The sequence below is a fragment of the Marmota monax genome, unplaced genomic scaffold (genome assembly GCF_021218885.2).
Source record: "Marmota monax isolate L192 unplaced genomic scaffold, Marmota_monax_Labrador192_F-V1.1 WCK01_AAM20220418_F8-fsc00016, whole genome shotgun sequence".
Lineage (NCBI taxonomy): Eukaryota > Metazoa > Chordata > Mammalia > Rodentia > Sciuridae > Marmota > Marmota monax.
Window position 1 is genome coordinate 8,280,129 of NW_026695209.1, and position 27,431 is coordinate 8,307,559.

A 27,431-nucleotide genomic window follows, 5' to 3' on the forward strand; every position below is an offset into this window, starting at 1 on the left:
ATATTCTATACATGTCTGTTAACTGTAAATTATTAATTATAGTTTTTAGTTCTATAGCTTCTTTATTTTTTGTTTGGAGGATCTATCCAGTGGTGATAAAGGTGTGCAAAGTCACACAATATTATTGTGCAGTAATCTATTTGCTTCTTGAAATTAAAAAGGGTTTGTTTGATGTATGTAGATACTCCATTGTTTGGGGCATAAATATTAATGATTATTATGTCTTGTTGATGTATGATTCCCCTAAGCAGTGTGAAATTTCCTTCTTTTGATTAACTTTAGCTTGATGTCCACTTTATTTAATATGACTTTAAAAACCCTGATTGCTTACGAGATCCATGTGAACAATATATTTTTTCCATTTCTTTCTCCTTCAGTCTGTGGATATTTTTACCCATGAGGCGAGTCTCTTGGAGACAGCATATTGTTGGGTTTTGTTTTTTAATCCAATCTGCCAGTTTGTGTCTTTTGATTGATGAGTGTAGGCCATATACATTCAATATTATTATTGAATATGGTTTTTATTCCCTGTCAATTTGATTTATTTCTTTTTTATTTGAATTAGTTTCTCCATTGATTCACTATTCTTTTAGTGTAGTTCCTCCCTTTGCTGTTTTTCAATTGTAGTTTTCATCTCTTCATGAAATACCTTATTGTATACATTTTGTAGTGCAGACTTTCTAGTTGTGAATTCTTTTAATTTTTGTGTATCATAGATTTTTTTTAAATTTATTATTTATTTGTTGTTTTTTGGTACTGGTGATTGAACTTAGGGTCACTCAACTACTGAGCCACATCCCCAGCCCTATTTTGTATTTTATTTAGAGACAAGATCTCACTGAGTTGCTCAGGGCCTTGCTGTTGCTGAGGCTGGCTTTGAATGTGCAATCCTCTTGCCTCAGCCTCCCTAGCTGCTGGGATTACAGGTGTGTGTCACTGCACCTGGCTGGAAGCCTTTTATTTTCTCATCAATTCTAAAGCTTCATTTTGCTGGTATTGTATTCTTAGCTGGCATTTATTTTCTGTCAGAGCTTGGTATTTATTGTTCCAAGACCTCCAAGAATTGAAGGTGTGGATTGAGAGATTGGCTAAAATCAGGATTGGTTTCCTATCATTTTGCTCTGGGAGCCCTTAAAATTTTATCCTTATTCTGTATGTTAGGCATTTTCAAAATAATATGACTTGCTGTAAGTCTGTTGTAAATTTATATATTTGGGGTCTTGTAAGCCTCTTGTAATTGATTCTTTATTTCATTCTTTAGATATGGGATATTTTCTGATATTATTTCATTAACAATGTGTGCATTCCTTTTGTTTGTATCTCTGAGCCTTCATCATTCCAATAAATCTTAAATTTAGTCTTTTCAGGTTATCCCATATTTCTCAGATGTTATATTCATGGGCTCTTAATATCTTTTCTCCATGGTCAACTTTTGTTTTCAAGTTCATATATTTTTTTGTTTTTATTGCCTGAAACTCTGTCTTCCAAACTTCCACTAAAGTCTGTTGGTGATGCTTTCAATTGAATTTTTAATTTGATTCATTGATTTATTTATGTTGAGAATTTATGTTTGATTTTTTTTTTCCAGAATTTTTATCTCTTTATGGAAGTGATCTTTCACTTCATATATTTTCTATCTGATTTCACTCCTTATACTCTCCTTTACTTCACAGATTATCTTAACTAGGAACATTCTGAACTCCTTCTCTGACATTTCTTCCACTGTGGTGTCAATGGATTCTGTTATTAGGGTATCTTGGTTTATTTAGAGTGATTTCTTCCCTTGAATTTTCATGTGGTTTTTGTGTCTACCCATTTAACCATATGGATCTGAGACAGTAGTGTTTCTAGTTGTAGTGTACCTGAATATTTCCAGTAACTCACTATTTGGGAGGAGACACATAATAACAATAACCAATGCAAATAATATAGAGCATTAAATCAAATAGTTCCTACTATGATGTCTACAATAATAATTATCACAATAACCAGAAATGAAATGATTAGTTATTGTCTAAATAAAAACAGCAAGTTTGCAAAAGGGTTTACAACTTGAAATGATGGACAGGGAGAGGACAGAAGTGATATAGGATGTGATGATGAGGAGAAAGGAGGAAAGAAGTTAGAAAAAAATTAAAGGAACAGTGAAAGACAGAACAGTAGAGATTGTCTGTTAGTGGAAGAAAAGGGAGAAAGAGAATCAGAGAAAGAGAATCAAAAAAACCACCCTAAATATACTAGTCAAACATCCTAATCTTTAAAAACCTGAGCCATCTAACCTAACAGGCTTCAACAATGCTAGAAATGAGAAAAAAAAATGAGTACGTATAAATGTCCATGTACCATTAAAGTCACAATTAAACAGAGAAAAGGGAAAAAAAAGTGAAAAAAATCTCAATGAAAAGTTAAAGAATTCTTTCCATTGGAGTTCAAAGACAATCAGTTTCTCTTCTCAGCAGTTTTAGGTGGAGTCCTCTGGAGTGTGATACTCCACCCACCAGGTTGCTGGAGTGGGAGAGGCAATCCTGTAGGTGGAATTTCTAGTAGCAGGGTTTAGGTTTAGGTGTGCTCAGGCTCTTTGCTGAATGCCAGTTGGTCTGGAGATTTTTAAAGCAGTGCACCTCCACAGCTCAGTGATTGCTGATCCATGCTGGAAGACTGTACCTCAGGGATTTCTCCTGTGTTCTATTTGTGTGGTTAATGAGCAAATTCTTAGTCCCCTTTACCTGCAGCCATCATGTTTCCTGGTCTTTGGTTTAGTCTCCAAATTTAATCTCTCCCACCCCAGTCCTTCCAAATTCCCAGCCAGATGGGTCTCTTCCAGCTGGTCCTGTAACCTGCCAGACTAGAGAGGGAGAGAGCCAAGTGGGTTTTCTGGACCAGTTGTCTCCTGTGTAAACCTCTCTCCATGTTTGATTTTCTCCTGGTCACTTAAGCACACTCTATATCATGTATGTGTCTTACTGGGCTGGTATTTTGAACCAAACTCAGTTTTTTCCAGGAATCAGCTCCCTCAGCTGCAGGCCCTCAGGTTGTGGCTTCACAATGTTTCTTTTCATTGTTCTTTGCATGCTGCCTAGAGAGATGGCAGCTTCTTTCTTGCACAAAATACTATGTAGCCTGCCTTTCAGCTTATTTGGGCAATGTCCTTGACCTATAAACTCTTGGTACCCAGACACATCTCAGGCCTCCTAAAATTGCAGGTTTCTTTTATTTTCTTATTCCTCCACTTTGCTCATGGAGTGGCCACTGTGTCTGGTTCTTCCTGCTGGACTATGGCAGAGAATCAGTCAATGAGGATTTCTTCCTTATTTTATTAGATCCAACTTCCTGAGTCTCTGTTCTGCTTTGAATGTCCATTTTTAAATTCCAGTAAAACCCCCCATCCTGGTTTTTGTTCACTCACCTTGCTTAGAGGCTGCCTGTAAGCTTTCTTGGTTTCATGCCATGGTACAGCCAGGAAAGAGACCTCCTCTAGTCTGCCATCATGAAAGTCACCTGTTGAGAACTCTAACAACCAACCCATATAAAATATTTAAACACTATTCTTAGCCAAAAGTCCAAGAAGCTAATTTTGTAAACATTATAAATACAATATACACATTTTTTTTTACTTATATATGAGAAACTTTGATGAATGGGCCATTCAGCAAATTGGCCATTAAGCAAATTGTCTTTTGACAAATCTTTCTAAAGCCACCACTCACATTGCAAACAATGCCTGTGTGTGATTGTAATTATCAATCCTGTATTCATTTATTTGCACAAACAACACTTATATTTGTAACATGTTTTCGGTGTGCAAATGTTGGAATATATATTAAATTAAAATATATTTTTTGCACTGAAATATTAAAGTCCTGAAAGACAAAAAGCCATGTTTAAAAGCATATGATTTAAAATAAACATGACAGATACTACAAACAGCAGAAATAAATATCTGAAGACACAGAAAACAGAGGGACAGTGGGTAATTCTGCCAATGGTCAGATCACCCTCTTACCTGAATATTATAATTGGTAACTCAATACGTAGAGAATTATGGAAAAGCCTATTTGGAGTTATTAGATGGTCTGTCATTGAATAAACCTATTCTTTTTTGAATACATATTTCATCTTGTGTTTTAATTACCTTAGAGAGAGATTTCATTGGCAAAGTAGTATTTTCAGGGAAAGAATTACTGCCAAATTTAAGGCAGGGTTTTACAGATAAGTATGAAAAATTCAAGTGATATTTGAGATAGTAGCCTGTTATTTACTCATAGAAGACAGGAGGTGTGATAGAGCAGGCACACTTGATATGGGGAAAATATAATGATTAATCTAGGTGAATTTTGTTGATTCTAAACTTGTAAATTGATTTGCTGGTTTGATATTATTGATTGAAAATACCATTTATTGTGCAAGAAATACTATATTGAGTTTATCATATGCTTAATGCTATTCAAACAAGACTGTAGGCTGTTATTTACATGAGTTTTCACTTCCTGAGCACTGAACAAAGTTGGTACCCAACAGAATATTCTGGGCAGTAAGAAGAAATACATTTGCAATTAAAAACTAAAAAAAAAAAACCTATCTAAAAGAAAAATAATGGGTAAGGCTTGAGTTTTGATAAAAGTGATGTGTCAGCTGGATTCAAGTTAGAGATATCACCATTTGGAAATATTTGCCAGGAGTCCAAGAAAGGGGTTAACCTTGAAAATGTAAATTCAGTGGTTAGTTTAATTTTCCATCACTGCTGAAACTTTACCACAGATTTGCTAAGTTAATTTTATGTGTCATTTTAACTATGATAAAAGATATCCAGAGATCTGATAAAACATTTTGAGGTGTGTTTGTGAGTGTTTGCAGAAGAGATTAGTATTTGAGTGAGTAAAGTAAAGAGAATGAACACATTCTTACCAATATGGATACACCTCATCACTCAAGGGCCCAAATGGAAAAAAAAAAAAAAAAAGAGGAAAAAACAGAGGAAAGGCAATTGTTTCTTTGTTTGAGCAGAGACATTGGTTTTCTTTTGCCCTCAGATATCCATGTTCCTAGCCAATTGTAGTGGTCCATACCTATAATCACAATGCCTTAGGAGACTGAGGCAGGAGGATTGCAATTATCAAGACTAAGTCTCAAAATAAAAATAAGTAAGTAAATAAAAGAATTGGGGGGCTGGGGATGTGGCTCAATCAGTAATTCGCTAGCCTGGCATGCATGGGGTGCTGGGTTCGATCCTCAACACCATATAAAAATAAAAAATAAAGATGTTGTGTCCACCTAAAACTAAAAAATAAATATTAAAAAAAATTCTCTCTCTCTCTTTAAAAAAAAAAAAGAAAGAATTGGGATGCAGCTCAGTGACAGAGTGTTCCTATGTTCAGTCCACAGTAATGGAGAAAAAATTCATCTCTGCTCTCCTGGTTCTTATGTGTTCCTAGTCAGAATGAGTCCATCCTTGGATTTCCTGGTTTATCACCTTCAGAAGGCAGATCCTGGGATTTCTCAGCCTCCATAATATCATGGATCAATTTCTATAATAATTTTTTCATGTGCCTATTTGTGTGTATTCCATTAGTTCTGTTGGAGAACCCTGGTTAATATACTTAGTGACTCAAAGCAACTTTCCCAAACTGTGCAGATCACAGATTTATAAACTCTGTACAGATTTATTACCTCATAGATCACACCTGTACACCACAACGCTTGGTTATCTGCAAGGCCTCATTAGAATGAAATCAAATTTAAGGAAGGTGCATTTTTACCTGTAGGTTTCACAGAAAAGCTTTCAATTCCTACCTCTCAGGCTATTTGTAGAATTCCTTGCAGTTGTAGCTCCATGGAAGCTTGCTGCTTCAAACTAGTAATACTAATAGAGTTGTGTCACTAATAATAGGGAATAGACTTCATCATTAATCATATTTTTGTTGCTGTGTCCAAGATACCTGACAATAATAATTTAGAGAAAACAGAACAAAACAAAAGTTTATTTGAGTTCACAATTTCAGGGGATCAATCCATGATTGGCTGGCTCCACTGCTTCAGGCATCAGGTGAGGCAGAAGATTATGGTGTCAGGGCCTGGTTAAGAAAAACTACTTAGCCATGCCATTTGGGAATTAGAGAGAAAGAGAGAGAGAAAGTCAGTGATATTGTGAAAAAAATAAATAAACCCAAAAGACACCCCTAGTGACCTACTTCCTCTAGGTATACTTCACTTGCCTACAGTTATCATCCAGGACAGTCCTTTCCAATTACCAATTCATCAAATGGATCAGGTTACAGCTCTCATCATTCAGTGATTTCCTCTCTGCCCAAAACTACATTGTCTCCTGAGCTTTGGGGGAATACCTCATCTTCAAAACTGTCTTCTTTTAAAATGCATGCCTGTTATGGGTTGAATTTGGTGGAAGATCACTCTAGATTATTTTAAAGATAAGTGGATAGGGGACTTAATTACATCTGTAGACCTCCTTCTCTTTTGCTATATTCTTCTTGGTTAGAAGGAAATTCCATGTTTTGACTATACATAATAGTATAAGAAGATTAAGGAACACATTAACTTGTGTTCTTTACAATAGTCTTCTATTATAAATTCTCAGGAGGAATAAGTAAGTGAATTTTTGAGGGAAAATATGAGAAGAATAGCTATGAAATAAAAGTGTAATTCATTAGTGAACATCATAAACATGATACTCTATTAAAACTATATAGTATTATGTATCAATGATATAATAAATAATTGTACATTTTAGACCTGGAAATAACCATGTAGATAATCAAATTTAATTTCATTTAAAAAGTGATTTTATTTTATTTTATTATTTTTTTTATTGGTTGTTCAAAACATTATAAAGCTCTTGACATATCATATTTCATACATTAGATTCAAGTTGGTTATGAACTCCCAATTTTACCCCAAATACAGATTGCAGAATCACATCGGTTACACATCCACATTTTTACATAATGCCCTATTAGTAACTGTTGTATTCTGCTACCTTTCCTATCCTCTACCATCCCCCCTCCCTCCCCTCCCATCTTCTCTCTCTACCCCATCCACTGTAATTCATATCTCTCCTTGTTTATTTTCCCATTCCCCTCACAACCTCTTATATGTAATTTTGTATAACAATGAGGGTCTCCCTCCATTACCATGCAATTTCCCTTTTCTCTCCCTTTCCATCCCACCTCATGTATCTGTTTAATGTTAATCTTTTCTTCCTGCTCTTCCTCCCTGCTCTGTTCTTAGTTGCTCTCATTATATCAAAGAAGACATTTGGTATTTGTTTTTTTAGGGATTGGCTAGCTTCACTAAGCATAATCTGCTCTAGTGCCATCCATTTCCCTGCAAATTCTATGATTTTGTCATTTTTTAGTGCTGCGTAATACTCCATGGTGTATAAATGCCACATTTTTTTTATCCATTCATCTATTGAAGGGCATCTGGGTTGGTTCCACAGTCTAGCAATTGTGAATTGTGCTGCTATGAACATCGATGTAGCAGTATCCCTTTAGTACGCTCTTTTAAGGTCTTCAGGGAAAAGTCCAAGAAGGGCAATAGCTGGGTCAAATGGTGGTTCCATTCCCAGCTTTCCCAGGAGTCTCCATACTGTTTTCCAGATTGGCCGCACCAGTTTGCAGTCCCACCAGCAATGTACAAGAGTACCCTTTTCCCCACATCCTCTCCAGCACTTGTTGTTGTTTGACTTCATAATGGCTGCCAGTCTTACTGGAGTGAGATGGTATCTTAGGGTGGTTTTGATTTGCATTTCTAAAAAGTGATTTTAGACTGAAATTACCTTAAAGTAGGGTAAGATAATGTTAAACATTTTATGTGTTAACTAAAGTAAATACTGGGGAAATTAGCATATAGTCACAGGTTATACAATTATTTAGAATTTAGGCCGATCATGGTGGCCCATGCTTGTAGTTTTATCCACTGTGGAGACTATGACTGAAAGATTGCAATTCTGAGGTCATTCTCAGCAAATCTATGAGGGCTGAACCAGTGTTAGAGTGCCTCTGGGTTCAATTCCAACTATATATATATATATATATATATATATATATATATATATATATACACACACACACACACACACACACACACACACATATAATCATAAGTGTATATATTTACATACATATAAAGTAGAAATATAGAATATAAAATTTGTCTTCTGGAATGCATTGTAGTGTTATTTCTACTAAGACCTTATACAAATTGACATATTTTAGTAAAACTTTTGACTTTTCAATTTGATAGACTACTTACTCAAGTAGAAAAAGACCTAGGATGAAGAAAGAGAATAATTTTATTTGGCCTTTGATTCTAAAGTATGCTTTAAATCATCATTAACCTTCTGAAAATGTAGAAGTCTAACATTCTTATTCTGAGGGGAAAGACTTAGAAATGCCTAGGGAAATTCACTCTACTACTATGATGGAATCAAAACACATACTTACTTGAGATACGCCTAGAATACTTACACAAAATAAAACATTATATAAGTTTGCAAAATTTTAATTATGGAGTGAAAAATATCTACATTTAATCTTGATTATTCTTTTTTATAATCATGATAACTGTAGTTTAAAAAAACAGCTTTCACTTTATATATTTTCAATGCAGCAGTCCAAAGTCAAGGCACTGAATATTTAACAATAAAGACCAGGTATAGATACTCAGAAGTTCCTGGCCCAAGATATAATGAGGCATAAGGTCAGTATACCTTATTAAGGAGCAAGTTATTACTAAACTATGATAACTTTCTGTTCTCTAGGGTCATTATTAGTATAGTACTGGACAGTACCATCGTCTACTGTAGAATTTTCAGATCTAAAACTGTTAAGTCAACAATTCTCAGTCTCTTCTAATTGTTTGTTTTTTAATGACATTACATGAAAGTTATTGATGTTCTCTTGGTACATAAAATCACTACAAATGGAAACTGAAAAACAAGATCACTTTATTTTCTCATAGTTTTGTGTCAGAGAGTTGGAATGGCTTGGGTTTGCCCTCTGCTCTGGGACTCACAGGGAGATAATCAGACCTTCTGCTTGCTGCATTTTTCTCCTTAGCCCCTCTTTCAGATTCAGGTGGTTATGGGAAGAATTCAAGTTTCTTGGGCTGTAGAAACAACATGACTCTTTTCTCACTGGCTGTCTGCCACAACCCACTGATAGCCCACAGTTCTTTAAAATCCGTTCACTGGTTCTCTAACTGACTTTGTGATGACATCGCACCAACTTCGAGGTCATTGTGACCATTGCTCTGCTCTTCGGAGTTTGTCTTATCAGAAAAGGACTATTCTTTTTATGTTTTATTTTCTTCCAAAGGACTCATCTGATATAATCAAGCCCACTAAATATAATGTCTCTTTTTATTATATTACAGAGAATTTTTTTGAAAGGAGTAGAATTTATTTAAATGAAGAGAGAGAATTCTCACAAGGCAAGAGTGGATCTGAGAGCAGTTTGCTCTATTGAGAATTTTTAAAAGATCCTAAATGCATGAACAAAATCTTTTCTCCTTCACCACTTTCTAAATGTTTAAATTAACCATTTTTCCACCTGCATTCAGGGGGAGGGGATTTTACATCTGGTAGATACCAATGTTTACTTGTGGGTGAAAATTTGGGCACCATTTTAAAATTCTTCCTACCACTCAATTCCAACTCATCCTTGAATCATATCCAAAGTAATATTTCTAAAATTAAAATTGAACAATGTAAATCTACTTCATAAAAACATTTTAGTGATTCCTAATTAATTTAAAGATGAAGTATTTTTTTAATATGAAAAGTCTAAATTTTGTCCCTTTTTGTTCTTTCTGCTAACTAAACCCCATATCATCTTAAACTTCTGGCATTTGGGCTTAAGAACTTTCATGTTTTCCTTGTACTTATCTAGAGCAGGTTATATGGGCTCACACATTTTCTATATGGTGAAGATTTGGGAATTGATTCTCAAACCCACATTTAAAGACTGGTAACTGGACCTGAACAGACACTTCTCAGAGGAGGACATACAATCAATCAACAAGTACATGAAAAAATGCTCACAATCTCTAGCAGTCAGAGAAATGCAAATCAAAACCACCCTAAGATACCATCTCACTCCAGTAAGATTGGCAGCCATTATGAAGTCAAACAACAAGTGCTGGCGAGGATGTGGGGAAAAGGGTACACTTGTACATTGCTGGTGGGACTGCAAATTGGTGCAGCCAATTTGGAAAGCAGTATGGAGATTTCTTGGAAAGCTGGGAATGGAATCACCATTTGACCCAGCTATTCCCCTTCTCAGTCTATTCCCTAAAGACCTAAAAAGAGCATGCTACAGGGACACTGCTACATCGATGTTCATAGCAGCACAATTCACAATAGCAAGACCGTGGAACCAACCTAGATGCCCTTCAATAGACGAATGGATAAAAAAAATGTGGCATTTATACACAATGGAGTATTACTCTGCATTAAAAAATGACAAAATCATAGAATTTGCAGGGAAATGGATGGCATTAGAGCAGATTATGCTAAGTGAAGCTAGCCAATCCCTAAAAAACAAATGCCAAATGTCTTCTTTGATATAAGGAGAGTAACTAAGAACAGAGTAGGGATGAAGAGCATGAGAAGAAGATTAACATTAAACAGGGATGAGAGGTGGGAGGGAAAGGGAGAGAGAAGGGAAATTGCATGGAAATGGAAGGAGACCCTCAGGGTTATACAAAATTTCATACAAAAGGAAGTAAGGGGAAAGGGGAAAATAATATAAGGGGGAGAAATGAATGACAGTAGATGGGGTAGAGAGAGAAGAGGGGAGGGGAGGGGGGATAGTAGAGGTTAGGAAAGGCAGCAGACAACAGACACTAGTATGGCAATATGTAAATCAATGGATGTGTAACTGATGTGATTCTGCAATCTGTATAGGGGGTAAAAATGGGAGTTCATAACCCACTTGAATCAAAGTGTGAAATATGATATATCAAGAACTATGTAATGTTTTGAACAACCAACAATAAAAAAATTTAAAAAAAAAGAAAAGTCTAAATTTTGTCCCTTTTTGCTCTTTCTGCTAACTAAACCCCATATCATCTTAAACTTCTGGCATTTGGGCTTAAGAACTTTCATGTTTTCCTTGTACTTATCTAGAGCAGGTTATATGGGTTCACACATTTTCTATATGGTGAAGATTTGGGAATTGATTCTCAAACCCACATTTAAAGACTGGTAACTGAACCTATCTAGGAGGCAAAGTCATTTCCTCACGAGTATAACCAATACAATGAACATTTCACCCCCTTTTATTACTCAGTTAACATTTTCCAAAGAAATAATTAAATCTTTGATGTCCTGCATATCAGTTTTTTTTTAAACAATCCATTTCTGCTTAAGTAAGAGATGCTGCTTTTTACCCAATTTGCTTTTTCTTACACTTTGTGTTCATCTGTCCTAATTCTCCATCACACCCTTACCTCATCTCTATTTACCACTCCAAATAGATATTTTGCTTATATAAGTAAATATACATATATGTAAATATACATATATCTGCACACACCTTTTTATATAAACACACACGCACATACACACACACATACACACACACACACACACCTTAGGAATGACTACATATTTCACACAGGATAAGCTCCAGCCTTATTCTATTATTTATTTATTTATCCACATTGAGGATTAAACCTAAGGTCTTACAGATGCTGGACAAGTGCTCAACTATGGATAAATCACCAGTCCCTTCAAATTTTTTTAGGATAGGGTTTCACTAAGTTGCCTAGGCTGCCCTAGAACTTGGGGTCCTTATGCTTTTGCCTCTTGTGTAGGTGAGCTTACAGGTATGATCACCATGCCCAACTCCAGCTTTATTTTTAAAAAATGAGATTACAAAAAAGAATTATGGCTTACCTACATAAAGCTATTTTTTTCTTCCAGAAGTTGGGCCAGAATAAAATATATTCAATTTTCTCTTAAACAGGTCTTTTTTATGTTATTATTTTTTAAAAAATTAGGTCTTGAAATATTTACTTCTACATGATTTCAAATAATGGTTTGAGTAGCTCAGGCTACAGATTTTCTAGAAGAAATGTGACCAAAAAATTAGATAAAATAATTAACCATTTCAACATAATTATGTAAAGTTATGAAAATGAATAAACACTAGGTTCACTCTAAAGAAGTTGACATAATATCCAATGCAGTTTATATTACAAATAAGTAGAAAATAATTTAAAAGTGTTAGGAAATCTTGGATCATTTGTTTTTCTTCAAAAAGGTTTTTGTGCAAAAGGATATAATTTAAATTTAGGTACTTAAAGATTAAAATTTATTATTTTCAAAAAGCTAACAAAAACATTTGGTTGATGATTATTTTATGTCTAATAAAGTAAGACTCAAAATATATAAAGTAATACATCACAAAAGATATGTTTTTAAAAATAAATTAAATAAAAGTTATTTCCTCCTACAAGACAAATCTGGACAACATTATCATCATAATCAGTGTGCCTAATTTTCCATTTATTTTTTAATTTTGCCAGCCAAGTCACTCTGTTAAATATTAAGGTTGGTGCGTCTTGAAAAAGAGTAGAGATGAGATGTTCCAAATGACTGTGATGATCAAAAGAATGAAGTGTATCTCCACACATAAGTGAGCACACATACCCCCACTGCCCCCCCCCCCACTCTTGAAAGTTGAAACATAATACAACAAATTTTCCAACTTGGTATGGTTTACTGTGTGTCAAATATTTCCTCACTAATGTTGCCACTACAATAGATCATTCTCAAATGCCATAAATATAGTATAGTTCAGTTGAATTCTGGATTAGTAATTCCAAGATTGATAATTAAGGCAATTTGGAGTTAATCCTTCACCCTACTAAATCAGTTCATTTTTTAATTATTTATTTACTGTATTCAATACAGCTTTTGAAGTGTACTTGAGACATGTCTGTGGCTTAATAGTTGAGTTGTCATAACTTACATACCAAGCTTAATTTTATTAGAAATTCTTTAGACATTCTCATGAGAAATTCCATTTCTCTTCACTAAAAATGTCAAGTAGCCCCTTGATTATCAGAATTGACCAAGCCTGTCCTTCTTTTCTTTTTTTTTTCCTCATTCAAAATTGAGAGAATACAAAGGTCATCTTGGCAGTTGTCTAGCAAAAGCAATCCCTGTCAATCTCCTTCAAAACTAAATAAAATTCACAGAGACTACTTAGGTAAACAGGTTGCCAATTAAGCATTTCTAGTTTGAGTCAGTACTGTTGATCTGCATTGAATAATTAAATTTTAGGGTGCTAGCTTAGTGCTTTAAGAATTTTACAATAATATTTTGCAAACCATTTTCTTCTTGAATCCCTTTTTAATGCAAACTCCCTATAAAATCATAATGCTCTGAATTAATTATACATATCATTAATTGCAACTTATGAAAGTATATTGATTTATTTAGTGATTAAAATTTAAATTTAATAAGATACATAATACAATATATAAGTTTAAAACTTTTTTGCTTAAATTTTATATCACATAGGCAAGTGTAATAAAAAATAATAGAATTTTAATCTAATTTAACTTTCTTTTTAATATGTGTGATCCTATAATATTCTTTTATATCCACATAGAAATTATTTTAAAAGAAATAATTGGATATATAAACTCCTGCTGATAAAGAAAAATTCTGAGATGAAATTAAAATATTCTGAGATTAATTCTTAAGTCAATTACAAGGGTTGGAGGATGAAAGAAGCAAGATAATGGAAGTTCATCAGTAATAGCTCTGAATGAAATTAATAAGAGTTCCACATCTCTGAATGAATGCTGAGACCTTGATTCCAGCCCCTGGTGACTTAACACTGGACCCCACTCTATCCTGCTATTACAGAAGAACTTCAGACTATCAACCCCAAATAATTTTTAAGGAATAGGTACTCCTTACTGACTGTCCTTCCAACACCTCTTCTCTGTGTTATCCTATGCCTTTTATCCACAGCCAGAGAAGGTTCAATTTATGGTTTCCTTTCACAAGTTTTCTTCACGAAAATGCCTTTAACTCTTAGGTCCAATGAACAGTTTTACAACTGCTACAGCCTTTACAGTCATTTTCTAGGGGTGGTGAAATTTGCCCCAGGACAGGGTCCTATTCTGTTAGCATTTGGAATGGCTCAATTAACCCTTTATCTTAGAGAAATCTCAGTTTAACACTCCCTTTTTAGTGAGTTAAAGTATACATATTAGTTAATAATTTTATTTAAAGATTTTTCATAATTTAACTAGTTTAAGGAAGTATGACAATTAACGAGTCCATCTATCCTTAGAATCCAGAGAATAGCCCAACCCTAAAAGGGCGATGCCACAAAATTTTTTCTATAGACTTATTTTAATATTTTGCATATAGAACACTATTTTTTCAGCAACTTTTTTTTGAGAATAATACTGAACCAGGCCTTTCCCTTCATTTTGATAGGTGTTCACAAGCAATAGCAACTCTTCTCTAAGCTCATGTATGATAATAGTATATGTACATCTGCTTTCCTGTCTTTACTAAGATGTAATCAAATATTGTACTACTCATGGAAGTGAAACAACAAGTTGTATATTAAAGTATTTTATTTTATACTTTTATGAAAGAGAGTACATTTTTAAGAAATATTATGATGGCACAAGTAACATTTGGCCAGATGTGGTAGGGTTTGGTACCATTTATACTCTTCATGAGTTGATTTAAAAAATATCTTATGTTGTCTATCAACTGACTGTTGAAATTTTGTTAAAGAGACTAAAGATCAAAAATGACAGACAGATATATAACTGCTATCTAACTTTAAACCATCTATTTTCAGATTAAAGTTTGTATTTTGAATAGAGACGGTCAGGACAGTATGGACTTCTTTGGGTGAGTCCCTGAAGTACCTGACTAATGAGACAGTTCCTGAAACTGTACATAAATATATATGGGATTAGTTCAAGAACATGGTATTTATTTTAAGCAACAAATAACATGTACCAATGACAAATATCATATATGATTTTGTGTATATTAGTGGCTATGACAGAATTTCTGTTATACACTTTACATTACCTCAATAATATTCCTATACTTGACATGTTCTTCATATTTTAAAACCTGAAGTGTTAATTTATATTTTTGCTTTGACAATTATTTGACAATAATTATAATATTATATTTTTCTAGAGATATTATCATACAAATTTTAGAATAATGGTGTGTAGCCTTGTGCTATCAAAGGAGATAACAGTGAATTATTGAGCAGATAGCAGATACCACACTTTATTACTTTTTGAATAATTTTGGAACCAGATTTAGAATTTTGTAAGCACACAAACTAATCAAAATTATTATGTACCCCCACTTTTGCAGACAAAATTTAAATATCCTATTATTCATCTCTAAAAGAAATTTAGAAACAATTTTCATAAATATTTGGATGTGATTTCCTTGATGAAAAACACAATTAATGAGCACAATTCTAATCTAAGTATAATTTTTCTGGCATATGGTGTATGTATATGTGTGTATATGTGTATATGTACTGAAAACAAAAACATACAGGGACATGAGGCACAGATTTTTTTTTCTTACAATCAAGTGTTATATGTTGAACAAGTGGCTGAGAATTTATTAATTTTTCACAAATTTCTAAAATCAATTCATTTTTGCAACATTAAATTTAATATCATTTCTCATTTATTGGAATAAAATATATAGGTACATGTATATATACTTTATGAACTTAAACATTTTTCAATTTGAAATCATCAGTTCAGGACAAGGTATAGATTATAAATACTCAGTTTCAGTAATTTTAAATTTCTTAACTTTTTGATTATTGTACTTATTTTGGGTATATAGTAATTTCAACTTTTTTTCATCTAAACTCTTTGTCACACATAAGAAACTATAGAATTGTTTATATTACAAACTATAATCTTGATGTTTTCCAATATATCTCTGTTATTTATTATTTGTCTATCCATGATATTTGCCCAATTATGTTAGTCTTATTTTTATATCATTCTGAGTTAAATAGCAAAAGATTTAGAAGATGACATTTTCAAATACTGTAATATTGTATATGTAATTAATCTTTATTTTTAAAATGATATCATCAGTTTACTTCAAGGGTAGGATTGATGATAGAAGTAAAATATTTTTAATTGTGGCAATTGAAAAGGGTTATCTATCAACTTCCTGATCCAGCAATTCTATAACTTTTGCAAGCATCATTTTAACCTGGAGAGCTTAATAAGACCCATAATTTTTCCAGAGTTGTTGGTTTCAAAGGAGTTGGGTGGGGGCCAGGTATTTGTTTCTGACAAATTCTCAGTGATGCTGCTCTCAACTCCAAATTTTGAAATCCACTGTTCTGACATTCATTTTTATCAATCAAGTGACTGTTCTTTCTAGTCAAATAGTCTAATCATTATCTTAATATTAGTTAATATTCTTTGAGAAATATTAGTAATCAGTATACTATCCCTTTGCAAGGGATGTGTAATATAACCATTGGAGTCTGATGAAATGGATAATACAATTAAATGAATATCATAACAGAAGATCCTAAGATTTAAAACAATTCTCAAACATCAGTGTACACTGAAATCACTTGAAGGATTTATTAAATTTAGTCCTGGGCTTTCACCCTGAAATTAAAGATCAAAGACCTTACATTTCTAACAATTTCCAGAAAAAAATGTTGATTCTGCTATTTCAGAGATCACATTTTGAGTACCTCAGTTTCCCCAATTAAAAGTGTTGAGATCTGGTAGACTTGAAATCCTATCCTTGCCTATCTGATCTGGGCATGTTTTTACCTTACAGAGCGCCTACAATCTAAAGGAAAAATCGAACTACCTACACATCAGTATCTCAGCTGACATCATAATAAATGAAAAAATGGCACAAGGCTATAATTTTAAATTATTAATAGATACAAAAACTTGCACTTTACAGAAATTTTAATTTAAAATCTTAGAGGAGAGCATTGTAATAACTACTTCAATATTACACCCTCCCATGTATTAAGACTCAGTGCATGTGTCTTTAGAGAATATCAATATGCATGGTTTATCAAAAGCCTACATTGAGTATATTTTTAAAATATGAGCTACATTTTCTTTACAAAATCTATCATCTGACTCAGTAGTGTAATTTTTTCCATCTGGGATTTCATAAATAGCAAAGCAAACTAATTTCAAATTCAATAAGTTTGATAATATAAACCAAAATGATACTGAATGATAGGTATTAAAGTTTAAATCCATTGTTCAAATAAGTATTCATTGACAAGTTACCATTTTTATACCTTGATTAAGATTCTTTGATACTTGATTCTTATTGCTCTTTAACAAGAGATGTATATCATTATTGTGGTCCAGGAGCACTGTGTGGTCAGTCTGTGATCTCCTTTTTCAGGCACATTTGAAAGAATATGTGAGGCTCACATGGGCCATTACCAGGCTTCTTTCTGATGTGCCAAGTGTTTTGTCCTCATGGATTCTTTGCACATAGTGGTCTCTTGGCCTAATTGCTGCTTCTTTTTTTTCCCTTTGACATTTTTATCAGGTTACATTTGTGCCATCCTTTCATGTTTTGTTTTGTCCAGTAATATTTTCCCAAGGGATTATTTTTTCCTCATTTCCTTTCTCTTCCAGCATCTGTGTCTCTTTATTCTAGAATCTCTTCATTTTGAAGTTGTACAGATCAGATTTCTTAAATGCTCACTATAATATGTATGATATATATGTCATGGCTTTGATAATATGAAGTCAGAAATTCTGTTTAATATTCTGCCTGCACATTTCAACTTGGAGATATTTAGAAAAATTGAATACATCTATGTAAAATACTTAGTCTACAAATAATGGTGTAAATTTCTTAATTTCAGGTTTTTTTTAATGCTGGTTTTAAATAGCATTACTCATTCAACTGGCTGCTTTTGAGAATAAGTGATTTAAAGACAAATAAAAATGCCTTTTGAATGGGGCCTTTTCTGATTCACAGAATGGATAATATAGTAAAATGTTTAGGGGTCTAGACTCAGATGATTTGAATTATATTTTGGCTGAGAAATAAAAAAAAATAGCATGACTCTAAGTCCATTACATGATTGTTCTAAATTTTACTTCCTTTGTCTTTGAAATGTGAATAATAACTTTTTTCACAAGTGTTACCTATATTAGAATTATGTGTGAAAATTAATACAAAATGTTTAACATGGGATTGATATATAGAAATAAATTTAATCTATGTAATTGTAATTTTCAAATATATTATGCTATCTACATATTTTGCATTTATCTTTTACTATAACCTCAATGTTCTGAAGAAAAAAAGTTAGTTAGTCTCCCCAGTTTCTTAGAGGCTAATAGTCTTAGAAACTAATATAATGTCAAATGAAGGACTTAAAAAAGGAGTATCCACAAATGAAATTGTTCAGTACAAGTTGGATTAACAAAGTAGAAACCCCCTTGTCAGGTCATCTATAAAACAACTGTCTTCTTATGATATATTAGGATGTAGATTGATTTACCTAAAATAATTGGATGAAGTATTTATTAAGCTACCTCTCAACTAATAAAGATGTCAACTCACCAAGCATGTTTTAGATTTTATTAAACATAGTTAAATGTTTTCCTCCAAAAATTATACTTCTTCCCTAGGAAATTTATTTAAAATATTTTTAATAGTTATTCAATTAAAATAAAATATGTTCCATTGTTTGAAGAATGGGATTGCATAACCAACACAAGAATTGCTAATATAACTGCTCTGAGTATTCCACAGGCTCTGAAAGCATTTTTATACTTTGAAAGCAATCAGCCACAAATTTTGAAGGCTTCTATAAACTTTGTGGATTTTTTTATATTATTAATCTTCTGATGCTTCAAGTGATCAGTTTATTATTTGTATTTGAAATACATAAACCTCATTCTCTGCTCATGCCAACTCAAGAAATTGTTTCCCCTGTTATTCATGAGTTGTTTTTATAAACTATCAGACACAAGTTCCATGAAATCTATTACAAGTATCTTATAGTTAGATAACTATAACATAATTCAGTTTGATCTAGGAGTTTCATACCATTTTTAACTTGGAAATCCATTTTAATGGTCAATTAATGGTTTTAAAGTCATCTTGAGATCATTTGCTTTGATTAAGGATATTTTATTGGTCTCATTTTAAGTACTTTTAGATAAGTAGATCACTTGGTTCATTACTCCATAGCTTTGGACCCAAGATGAGGTAGAGTGTCATTGCAGGGGGGCATGATAAAGAAAAGCAGCTCAGGATAGGGCAGCCTGGAAACACACACACACACACACACACACACACACACACACGGGGGGGGGGGCTCAGATCTCCAGGGACAAAATGTAAACCCCCAAATCACATCCAGTGATCTGCTTTCCTTGAGTCATACCCTACCTGCCTACAGTAACCTAGTTAATTCATATCACTGGATTAAGCCATAGAATATGTAACAACTCTTGTAATCAAAGCATTTCACTTCTGAGAATACTTGCATCAACTCACTAATGACTTTAGGGGGACAACCTCATATCTAAACCATAACACAGGACTATAGTTATTCACCAATAAATTCTGTATGCTTTAATTATAATGAAAGTGGTATATAGTTTATCTTGAGGGTAAGCATCAAGATAAATTTGCCTTAGAATATACCAAGGCAATTTTTAAATCTAGAAGACAATAGGAAGTCAAGGAGAATGTTCTAAGAAAAATACAGTATATTTTTATTTCAAAGTAAAAGCTTTGCAGATAGAGAATCTAAAAAAGAAAAAAGAAAGAAAGAAAATATGATTTTTGACTTTTATTCGTTTTAAATTAAATTTATTCACCTTAAATTTTGATTATTGGTTTTTGCTTTGTCAAATGCATGGTGAATTAAAAAATTTAAGGCTAAAGAATATATCATTTAAATTTTGATATTTGCAGGGAATATAGCTCAGTTGGTAGAGTGCTTGCCTTGCATGCATAAGGCTCTTGGTTCAATCCCCAGCACGACCATCATAATAATAATAATAATAATAATAATAATAATAATAATAATAAATTTTGATGTTTAATAAACTATTGATTTCAAATCACAAACCAAACTCAACTTCATAATCCTATTAAAAAGCTACTTTTGCTTCTATTATATCCTACATAAAAGATCTACAATTTCAAGTAGTTTTTGTAGTGTCACTGAAATGTAAAAGAATTTTCCACAGTTTCCCATGCAGACTATCCTAGATACAACCACTGTAAAGATTTTTCTTCTAGCTTCTGATATTGTTCTGCATATATTTCCATAATGTACATATATATATATATATATATATATATATATTTATATATTTATTTATTTATATATGACAGCAGAATGCATTATAATTCTTATTACACATATATAGCACAAATTTTCATATCTCCGGTTGTATACAAAGTATATTCACACCAATTCGTGTCTTTTTACATGTACTTTGGATAGTAATGATCATCACATTCCACCATCATTAATTACCCCACTCCCCGTCCCTTCCCCTCCAACCCCTCTGCCCTAACTAGAGTTCATCTATTCTTCCCAAGCTCCCTCTCCCTATACCACTAGGAATCAGCCTCCTTATATCAAAGAAAACATTCGACATTTGTTTATTTGGGATTGGTTAACTTCAAATTAGCATTATCTTCTCTAACTCCATCCATTTACCTGTAAATATTCACAAATGTGATAATATATTACACACATTATATTTAATATGCATTGCTTTCTCTGTAATGGAAGCAAGTAATCTACAATTATTAATTTTCATTTCTTATACAGATTTTTTATTTGTTTCCACAGAGTTAATCATTGCTGTTTTCATTTACTTCATTTTCTGTTATTTTCATAAATCAGTAGCTAATTAAACAATTCTTCCATAAATAAAAGTTTGTTTTTAAGATATGCAAACCTATCATGCTTTTAGAATTAATTTTCATTTTCTAAGAGAGCAATCTCACAGCTCTCTAAAACTTTCCAAAATGGATTTTCAAATATTATTTTTTTTCTGACATGTTATCTCTGTTAATAGCTTCTAAAGAAAATGAGAATAGAAGGGAATTTTTTGATACTTTGCATATCTGCTAATCATTATTTAGCACTTTTTAGTGTTTGGAAATTTTATTCTGAAATGGAAAGATTAACTTTAGAAATAATAATGCCTTTTTCAAGTTTTCAACCATTTCTGTTATCGCTGAAAACTAATGCAGTTTTTTCTCAATCTTTGGTGTGAACTTCTTATACCTCTGTGTGCCTGTGGGAACTTCTCTGACCTCAGAAAATTCAGATTTCACTCCTATACTGCAATGATATGGCTTTTCCTCATTCATTGTTTTCATTCTGGAGTGTGGTCTCTAAAACTGAAAACTATGCTCAGGGAAACAATCTTGAAGAAGTTCTGCTAAAGTCCTCTCTGATTTCTAACAAGAACTGGTGTCATTTGAATCCTGATGCTCTTCTTTTAAAAACTCTACTCTTTTTTTTTCTCTTTTGCTCCCTTACTCTCTTAAATATGTCCTATGTTGCATCTTTTCAGGAATTTAATTAATAATAAAATATATATTTTGCTCTAGAGTTTAAAAGAACAAAAATATGTAGGTATTTCAATGTGAAAGTTAATTAACATGAAAACTCTTGGAAAGACTTGAAGAAAGTGAGAACCACCAAACTAACTGTGATTTTGTTAACCCAATAGAGATTCAGAGCCAGAGGTCATCTGCTACCACGCATAAGGAGGGCACTGGCTGCAGCCTCCACATGCATAGATGCAAGAGGAACAAAGTCATTGCAGGATTTTCACCTAAACCTCAACATTAAGTTGGATATTGGTTAATGCAGAGCAGGAACTTAGGAAGAATGCCAATGCATAAATCTAGAAAAACAAAATGTTCGTCATAGGTCACAACTACTCCTAAGTTTGATTCATTCTCTCTAACAGATCATGTTTTCCAGAATATCATCTTCCAATGCCTTCTTTAATTGTATGTATCTCCTGGGGACCACAAATATGAGTGACAGGATAATAGGAGGACATACCACAGCTATGTGGGTAAGCTAATCTTCAAGTGAGATGTTCCTACAATCTAGAATTCTTCTATTGTTTTCATCTTTCAAGGTATTAAATATCCATAATTTTGTTAGGAGAAAAAAACACCCTCTTTTTATAAGGTAGTTAAGCCCAACTCCTATATAATTGAAAAAAAAAAAAAAGAAAGAAAAAACAAAATAGAAAATAGAAGCCAATACAGGATTAGGAAAGAAAAGCAGGTTTTCTCTCAGAACTACTCTTAAATGAGTCAAATTTAAAATAATAATAATAATAATAATAATAATAAAAATAATACAAACAACATTGAATATATGAACTTAATACTAGAATTGAAAATCTTTTGTCTATTGTTATTGATTCTTAATATGTGATAATTCTCCTTCAGTTTTAACTAATTATCTTATATGAATAGCGTATGCCTAGTAATTTTTAAATGAAAAGTTTTGTACCACTGACACATTTTCTAATCTACTCCCAAAACTATTTTGCTTCTAAGTTTCAAATCAGATTCATGGTTCTTTAATTTATATATCTGGAAAGTAGAACAAATTCTCTCATTGAAAAATACATATCTAATATATGTATTTATATATAAATAAATTATTTAAATATAAATACATTATCATTCTGAAAAAAGCAATCTATAATTTGTCTGAATCTAAAACAATTCTCCCATTTTAAAAATAATTACTAGGTAAATCTAAGTGCAGATATTTGTGGTGATAATTTTCTAATTCAAGTGAGTATATAATGTGTGCCTAGGGATAATGTGAACAATTCAGAATTTATTTTAAATTACCAAATATGTTGTAAATTCTTATCAAAATTATATTATTTTAAAAATTAAGCTCATCTTCAAAAATTAAATTATTAATTAGAAAGTTGTTTATCTTAAATTTCAACATGCCAGTCAAATGCATTGAATGAAAATATATTTAATAAAAAATACCATTGATAAACTTATTTTATTTATGATAGTCTACTCTTGAGGCTTACTCAAAATTGTTTATAATTTTTCACTGAAAAGATAGTTATACTTTATAGAAAATATGGTAATAATGATAAGAACACTAGACAGAAGGATATTAATTACAAAACATAAAGTGACTTTATTATTTTATTGTATGTAGTATTTACTTAGACTACCATTAGCCTGATATTTCAATTTAATTAGTTTTTTAATTCTCAAAATTTCTTTGTAAAATTAATAAATGTGGTTTGATGATATGTCATAATGTCCGCATTTTTAAAAAATAAAAATACTTTATTTATCAGAACAAAAACTGGTTTAGGTAAATGAATGCTAAGTGGCTTATTGAATTAAAAAGTCTAGTGAAATTTAGTAATAATTAACATTAAAAACTTCATTCTGTATAAATTGCATAGCACAGTACAAGAGGAAACAGTTTTACATAATAAAGTTATGTGAACAGTGTAATTAATAATTACTATTTTTAAACAAGTGGGAAAAAGAAAAAAAAATACCTTTAACCATTTAAAATAACTTTGCTTTTATTGTTGTTATTGTTGTTTCTCCTGCTTTTGAAATCATTATTAGCAGAAGATGCTTACCAGGCTAGAATTATTCCAACCAAGTGTTCTGTAATGAAACAAGAAAATTTCTTTAATTAGGTTTCTTAAGAAATTTTCTGAAAAAAAAAGAAATTTACTTAATTAGGTTTCTTATTACTCAGTTTTCTTAATTTCCTTGGATGAAAAGAAAATCGGGAGAATCTCAAATTAATTATTCTTTAATATGAATAGATGGTACTCTAGTACTTATTCAATGGCTTTCACTCATGAAACTTATTACATATTACAAATACTGTTTCATTAATTATCACTCAATGAGGACAAACAGCATGACAAGTTTTAAATAATTTCGAAAAACTTAAAATATTAATATCATATTCTACTTACAGAAAATAAGGCATAATCCTCACTGAGTGATCATGTTCACTATTCTAGAAAATGAAAACATCAATCTATGTCATTAAGGAAAACTGACTTAACACTACTGTAAAGTACAAATATAATTGGTACAATGAATTCTAAAAAGTGGGGCTCTCACCTATGAGAACAAAGGCAAGAAATGTAACAAAATTCCCAGAAACTCGGCCCTTCCAAATATAAGATAAGCTGAAACTTCTGTTTTTATCCATATTACCAATGAAAATGGTGGGTCTGATACTGAGTTGAAGCTTCTTATATTTTAAAAACTATTTCAGATGAAAAAGAACTGTCTGTAAGTTCCTTCAGTTTGTTGACACTTCTGTAATTTTAGTATTTAAAAATTTATGATTTTTTAGCCTCAGTTTAAATATTAAAATCAGTATCACTTGTCTCAACCTGCGCAATAACCTATTCAGGGGTAACCAAATCCATCAATGAGGGGATGGAAAAAGACAACAGACATATGAATGGAGAAAAAGCTGGGGCTTGGTGGTTCAGCCAATCTCTGATGGCGGAAGCCTGACTGTGAGAAGTTTGGCATCTTTTTATATAAGTTTAAACATCACAAGGATTTATTGTGGGAAAGTTTCTTCAAAGCAAGTACAATCAAGGTCATGAGTATTAACAGCCCAATTATGATTATCAGCTTTCACCCATAACTTTCTACTCCCTGAGCAAGGAAAAGAAATGAATAGCTCCATGACTGGCACAGAACTACCTATTGAACAGGGTGTCACCGTAACAACTGGCTATCTTCATTACTGATTTTGCACCAAGTGTTCTCCAGAGGGGCATAGCCTCTGTCACAGGACAGTTCGGGACGCATAATTCAGTTGCTGCTCCCAACAATCACTTGAACGGTATATAACTTAGATTTTAACTAAAACACTTAAAATTTTCAATGTCAAGTCCTATTGGATATATGACTCATGCAATGAGTAGATAAATAATAGATTGTGGAGTACTGATGGTTGGATAGAGTTATCTAAGGATGCTTGTCAGTCTTTTTATAGACAATAATTTTTAGTCATTAATTAATTATTTGTAACTTTTAAAAATTACATTAATTTAAAGTTAGTCTGTGAATTACCTGATAGAATTTCTATGACAAGTCAGAGTCCCTAAAATGTGAGCTGATAGCAAGTTTTCCTGAGAACCCAAGACATATTTATCAGCCAATTACCTTTAATTTCTCAAACTGTTGTGTGCACTCAAAATCACAACAAGTAATCTTAAAAGCATCAAATATTATAAATATATTGATCAAAACAATCTCATTTTATGTTTATTTATTTACTGTTGAGCCAGCATGTACTCTGCAGTGAGCTACAACCCAAGACCTGTCATCTAAGGAATTTGTAAATAAAATTCTCAATGACAAAAAATTCCATTAGATATACTTCTTGAGTACTTTATGAATTTTAAAAGTTTATCTTAAAGTATAATATGTCTTTAAATATGAATTCTTACTTTCAAAGAATGTTTGTAATAGTGATTTAATTTAACACTCAGAGAGCCTGCTGGGTTCAAAAAGGCAGACATTACTGTCCACGGTTTTCAACAGTGCAAATTGATGCTTGGACAGTTTAAGCGAATATTTTAAGGTTGTAAAAACAATATGAATCCATTACACCACCACTGTGGTTCAATATATAGAAAAATAAAAATCAAAATGTGAAATTTTCAGTACTTATCCAACTGTTCTTTGCCATAAAGCTATATGGTGCCCACATGAACTTTTTCTGTCTTCCAGGTTACCATCTAGACAAGAAGCAGAAAGGATCGGAAAGAACTCAAAAGATGCATATTTAACAGACCAATTGCCTTTTTATTTTGAGTCTTTGTAGTTGAATTCCGAGAAACTTTATTATTTTTTTTCTGAGAAAGAAAAGTTCTGAAAAATCTTGCAATGTTTGATGAACACAAAAGGATTGAGTTAAGAAGACAGTGCTTACCTTTAAATTAGTGAAGGAATATAGGTAATACATTAATGAAGGAGTATACCAGTCTTCTTCAAGACTTCTTGGGCATATTGTAATCCATAAATTAATATTCATTGATTAAACATTATAGGGTATGCCTGTGACAAATTTAGGGCATTATTTATTAATTTAGTTGAACAATTATTATGTGTCTACTATGTGCACTGTTGCCTTAACTGAACAAGTAATAATCCTAAATTCAAGGGGTTTAAGATAGAATCACAGTCTCTCCAGTAATATTAGAGAGTGTCTAATGCAAAATATTCACAGAAAACAATTTTAAAAGGAAATAGGAGAACAACAATTTTAAGTGACTTTCTCCAAGTTTAAGGAATAGTTTCAAAGAATATCTGGACATCCTGATTATATTTTGGAACAGAAGTTAATTGTTTTTATGTGAACAGATATTTTACTATTATTTTGAAAATGTTGCTAAAAGGAGTATTAAATAAGCAAAGAAAAGACCATTAGCTTGAATATATTGCTGTATTTTTGAGTTCATAGATAACAAGCCATAATCTTATTTACTACATCAACCAACATACACCTAATTAGGAGTGTTTTTTTTTTTTTTTTGAATAGCCATGTTTCAGCCAATCATTGATAAGTTCCAGTTAGTCATAGGCTACCAACCAGCTAGAACATGTCCAATTAATGGGAATATCAAGCTGTTTTCCAATCAGATAACTTTTCCATTTTGCTTCCATGTTCAGTCTGTATACGCTTGCTGCTTACACCACTGATGGAACTCTGAACCTCCTTGAATTCTGAGAAGTGTCCAGTTCATAAATCACTCTTTACTCAAATAAACTATTAAATTTAATTTGTCTGAATTTTTTCTTTTAACAAGGATTAGAGAATTCTGGAAGGACACATATCCACACAACTCTTAATTTAAGAAATATCATGTGAATGTTTAATAATTAAATTTTCAAACAATGATGGATATAAGTTTATTGCATTAATTTTGTCATTAAAAGTAGTTTGAAAATAAAAATTAGTGTGTATATATATATGTTAATCTCTCTCTCTAACTCTCTCTCTTTCTCTCTCTCTCTCTCTCTCTCTCTCTCTCTATATATATATATATATATATATATATATATATATATATAGTTTAAGGAATAGTTTATGTGAATTGTAGTATGGGAATTATATTTTTCTACACAAATGAATAAAAATTATACCCTAAAGTAGTCAAGTCCTCCACTTTCTTGGCTCTACATTATATTCTATTTGTAAAGATTAGTTGGTTTAATTTTAAACATATTTAAGAAGCAATATGGAATAAGAGTCTCAGTGCTAGAAAATGTTTAATCAATAGTGATTTAATCTTACCATTTTTTTTCTTTCTTAACTGATTTA

The 27,431-nt window shown here is 32.0% G+C and overlaps 1 long non-coding RNA gene across 1 annotated transcript; it reads left to right on the forward strand.

Annotated features, from left to right (window-relative positions):
* Window positions 1-15,785: 15,785 nt before the first annotated feature.
* On the forward strand, window positions 15,786-26,889 carry LOC124083809 (uncharacterized). The gene is made up of 3 exons (XR_006848916.2): window positions 15,786-15,807; window positions 22,021-22,131; window positions 25,838-26,889. It is a non-coding gene; the product is annotated as an uncharacterized LOC124083809 (long non-coding RNA).
* Window positions 26,890-27,431: the final 542 nt, after the last annotated feature.